The sequence below is a fragment of the Macadamia integrifolia genome, chromosome 8, assembly GCF_013358625.1.
Source record: "Macadamia integrifolia cultivar HAES 741 chromosome 8, SCU_Mint_v3, whole genome shotgun sequence".
NCBI lineage: Eukaryota > Viridiplantae > Streptophyta > Magnoliopsida > Proteales > Proteaceae > Macadamia > Macadamia integrifolia.
In genome coordinates, this window is record NC_056564.1 from 34,632,365 (window position 1) to 34,637,791 (window position 5,427).

A 5,427-nucleotide genomic window follows, 5' to 3' on the forward strand; every position below is an offset into this window, starting at 1 on the left:
GGTTACTCCCACAGGAAGAAGCTCCTAGTGGAAGTAAGGGGGCTCCTGATATAGCCAAAATAACCTCTCGGTGGGAGAAATGACACGTGTCGCCTCTGAGACACGTGTCCTCCGTCAGACAAAGGTTCCGGGAAATCACTCACGCCCAAGCACGCTCAATCACCGAGGCACGCTCGCAAAATCACGCGGGATCACGTCGTCTGCATGAGGGGAATATTCCCCCCATAAGGTTGGACGTATTCGAGTGGGACTCTAAGAGGGAAGAAGGGGGAAAACCCTAAACCCGAAGAGCTATATAAGAAGGCACGGAAAAAAGGGGAAGGTAAGTTTTTCTGATACCCTCACCATTACTCCCTTATTGAACTGTGCGGCCGACCCTGATTTGAGCGTCGGAGGACTAACCCCGGACAAAGCTCCGGGCCTCCGTTGTCTGTGTTTGTGTAGGTTCGACTAGCGGGGTGTTTTTGGCAGCAACACTCATTATTCAAATTTCAGAAAGAATTTCTAATGTGGGATTGCATAGCCAAGAGGATAATATCTGATGATGAATCGGTGATACATTGTGGCTTATCCATAACAGCCACCATGATCTTCTGCTTCCCATATTGCATTAGGCTAGGTGCAAATGGGAGACAACTTTCATCAAATTAATGAGGTTCATAACTCACCCCACCCAATCTATCCATGTAAAATGCCCAATACATACATAAAAGTTTAGGTATAATTCCCAAACTTAGGGCTCTTTAATTGGCATGATTTATGTTTCTATTATTCTCCTATATATTTTTGGGAATTTATTTTTACAGAATAGAAATAATTTGGATAACTACCACATATGCCTTATTTCATTAATAGATTCTGCATGACCACTTGGGACCCTAGAAAATTTTTCATGAATCCTGATAAATGATTCACCTAGGGGGAAAAAGAAAAAATTTCTTCAAGCATCTATTTGTATTTTATTGGTTTTAAAATCAAAGATTCAAAATTTCTTGCAGCAACGGCAGAAGGATTTACTGATGTTGGTGTTGCATGGTTGGCCTACTAAGGGCCAATGTTGGCTCTCCTTTATCTGATGTGTCACCGATGTCATTGGCGAAGTTGCACTAGATGGTAGATCAAACGCCATTAGATGTTGGCAACAATTAGTTTTCGATGTCTTTTTTCGAGAGTTATATCTTTTGAACACCTTTGGATGAGTTTTTCGAAGGGATGTCTCTCCTCTACAAATAGAGGACGTCCACAAACTCCCAACAGTAGGAAGATATGTTTTTTAAAGCCCGTTGCCCCCAAACTCTCCCTTTAAGTCTTTCTTTTAAACCAAAATTTTCCATTTCTTTGTACGTCTTGTCATATTTTTGGAATTTATCTTCTTGATTTATTGAGCACTTCTCTAAAGTCTTGACATGACCCATTATTTAAGTGCAACAACTATTAAAAGAGACATTGAGTTGTTGAATCTTGAAAGTAAATCCACAAAGAGCCTAATTTGTACTCTAGGATGTAACTACAATCTTAAAGAGAGTGATTGACGATGCATCACAACCCATTCTCACTTGATTCATTTATAGCATTGTGATCATAAATGTTATTGAGAAGAACTGATCAACAATTTGTAATCAATTCAAGTTTTCTCAATTGGAATGTTATAAGATAATTTTCTATCACATGTATTGATAGTATTTACTATAAATTATCCTCAATTAAAAAAAAATTCAAATCACATTTGGATAAAAAAAAAAACTTTTTTTTTTATTATTATTTTCTCATGGAACAGATTTCTAGTTTGAAAGTACAACCCAATTTTGAAACTATTAGTGGCTTTTAGAGCTTGTTGAATACACTTCAGCTAGATAAATAGAGGGAAAAGGGTTTGAAAGAGATTAATTTATGGGCATTATCTTACTCTCTTTTTTTTTTCCCCGTTGAATGTGATATTCATTACTTGAAAAAGACTACTCTTGTTGAATCTGTTCTAAGTACATTTCAGTCATTATTAGAGTAAGGGTGAAGACTCAAGGCTCTAAGGGCCCGTTTGGTATCGTTCTAAAAAACGTTTCTGGAGTTTTTTCGTTCCATTGAAATGAAAAAACAGAATCTTCTATTTGGTGCACTTATGGTCCATTTATGTTTTTTTTGAACAAAAAGTGAAAAAAAAAAATGAAAAACGAGATTGATTGGAGTTTCCGTCTTCCAGTTTGTTCCTTTTACAAAAAAAAAAAAAACCCGATAAAAATCTGGAATTTTGAAACACCATTTTTTCATTTAAAAACCGCGTTTTGACACAGAAACTGAAATTTTCGTTTTTGACACGAAATGACGTTTCTAGAACAGAAACGATACCAAATGGGCCCTAAGACTCAAGACTCAAAAGACTGGTGGTTAAGGGCTATGAGGGTATTTTGGTCCAAGAAATAAAATGTCAAAGGTCACGAGTTAGACTTGTGATGACATGGGTTAGTCACGTGTCAACCGACACTTGACACGCTCTAAACACCCATCTCTCGTGTGCCGGCGCCATGCCATTTAAGTATTTAATTAAGGTTCCCTTCACTTCACGTCTTTCCCTTTCAAATTTAAACCAAAAACCTTTTCTCCCAATTCACCGGATAATTGAAGCCAGCACAAAACCACCCTTTTCTCTCCTTTTTCTTTTACCTAAACACTCCATATTGACCATACTAATTGATTTGTTTAGTTCATAACTTACTTTTTAATACAATACTTAAGGATTTAGTTGATGTTGATTTGTTAGATGATATAAGTAAATGGAAAGAGTTTTCTACGTATCTATATACGTTATGCCCTCTCATATTGTTTAATGGCAATGAGAAATTTGGCTGGTTGCGTAGCCCTTATATTGTTTGACCCAAATCTAGGGGTGTGTGAAATTCCCATCTTATCCCATGTAAAATTGAAACCTCCATTCATATTGATTCCATGTACATGCCATCATTGGCCCATTGCTGATGCGAGGGCCATGTGGCTAGGCAATGACCTCATGCCCTTGTTTAATTTAATAATGAGTTGGGGATTGTTACTTAGTAACATAACCATTGTGTGAGCGTAAGAACCAACCAAGGGTGACACACAGGCATCCAACCAGAGGTAAAGTGATCTTTTTGTCACCCCCTGTGTCTGGACGTAGGATGTGCAACTAGGTAGCTATCTCTTACTCTTTATTAATTTTCCTCTAATGTATTGTGTGTTGTGGTAGATTCCACTCACACATGTGGCGTGGGAACCTCACCCGATATTTACTAGTTTGACTGACCCAATTCAACAGTTTTGAAAATATGTTTCTTTCAAATGCAAGAATTAAAGAGCCGAGAAAAAATATCCTTATAATCCTGGAGTGAAAATTCTTTCCCACATCCTCTTACATAATGAACCATGGAGTTTATAGTTAACTCTCTCTACATACAAGATGCAGGCTCCCTCCCTTTTATTGGTGTGGTTTTCCACTTTACCATAATGGGAAACCTCTTAACTTAAGGAGTACTATGTTATTCCTCAGTAAAAAGTCCCCACTAGGAAGGTATTCTAGTATGATTTATCTGTTTTTACTAATGGCGTAAGGTATGATGTGGCAATGCCAAACCCAAAAAAAAAAAGAAAAAAGAAAAAAAAACACTGTATGTTAAGGGATTTCAAATTTCAATGCTATATTCACCAATATAGCCCCATGTATTAGGACTTTTTCTTCTATTTTTAACTATTCATATGTTTTCAATATTTTTTTTTATATTATTTCTATTATTTACAAAAAAAAAAAAAGTTTTCATGAGAGTTTATTTTATTTTATTTTATTTTTTGAAAGTTATTTTTAGTTAAATGCCCAAATTTGTGAGAGAGAAAGTCCCCTCTCTCCCTCTCTCTCTCTCTCTCTCCTGTTTTAGTTTTAGTTTTCCGTTGTGGGTCAAAATTAGTAGATTGACTATTATTTGATTGGATTTAGTTTTACATTTCGTAGACCAAATTCGGCAAATTAATTCGGCTGCGTTTTTATTTTACATTTTGCAGAAAAACATAATCGGTTTGGTTTTTTATTATGACTCGATAAACTTTCGATTCTAAACCATTTAAATTGATAAATAATTAAAATAAATATAAATAAATAAAACCAAACTCAAACCTAATTAAATCAATTAAACAAACGGTTAAACCGAATAAAATAGATTATACATACTAAAAATGAATAAACCGAATAACCAAACCTATTAAATCGACTGCGAACTATATAATACAAAATCAATAACACAAACCAGTTTATATAACCAAAAGTGATTATAAATTAATAGCCGAAATCGATTAGATATCAATATTGATTTGAAAACTTGAAACTAATTTAATTGGTTCGATTTTGGTTTTTGTTAATTATAACTGAGCTGAACCAAATCAAACTGTTTAAATTAGAATCAAACCAATTAACAACCTTATGTCCATTCACGGGGGAAGATTGAAATTACACTCTCATGGATCATGGTATATAGCCATTGGTTTTTTTTTTTTTGGATGGGTATACTATAGAAAAGGGGAAGGGAAAGATCTAAAAGATTAAACTCAAAATCTGCCATTCAACATGGACTTTTTGCATCATAAATCTCACCCACTACGCTAGTGAATTGTTGTCATAGCCATTGCTATTAACTAGGGGTGTCAATACATAAACCAAAGGTAAAATTGTCTCGAATCGAGCCGAATGAACCTTGATCAAATCGCATTGAAAGCTTATTGAGCCGATTTCAGTTTGGAGATTATAACCTTAATAATAAATCGAACCGCACTAGAAACTGAAACTAAATTAGAACCGACTGAAAATTTGAACCAAAATCGAAAAATATCTAAAATTAATTTTAAAAAACCAAGTTTTTATATAATTTGTATAGAAAATCAAACCCAAGTACAATAAAAAATCGAAACTAAATCGATACAAGAAATCAAAGTCAAATCGAAACCAAATCGTATCGAAATCAAAATTCCCTTATTTCATTCAATTTCGATGTCACTATTCTCAGACCAAAACCGATTCAACCTACCCGTTGGCACCCTAATATTAACCCTTCCACGTATACAAGAAGAGACACTTTGTGACAATTTTACCCTATATCCTCTATATTTGCTCTTTCCTTCTTTAGGGAAACTATTTTTGTTTTTAAACCCCGTCTGAGAGAGAGAGAGAGAGAGAGAGAGAGAGAGTGGAAGCTTACGAGGACCTTTACCTACCAGCCATGATAAGACAAATCCACCTCAGCCCTTTGTCGTGGTTGTTGAAGAGGAAGACGACACACGTGCCACTCATACGTGTCGACCGATCTCTCGTTTCAGTCACGTTCTCACGGATATCTCTCGCTTCTTGATGTGTATCACATCTACACACGTGGCGGATTACGCCACGTGGCGTCAAGTATAAAATCTTGTTCCAGT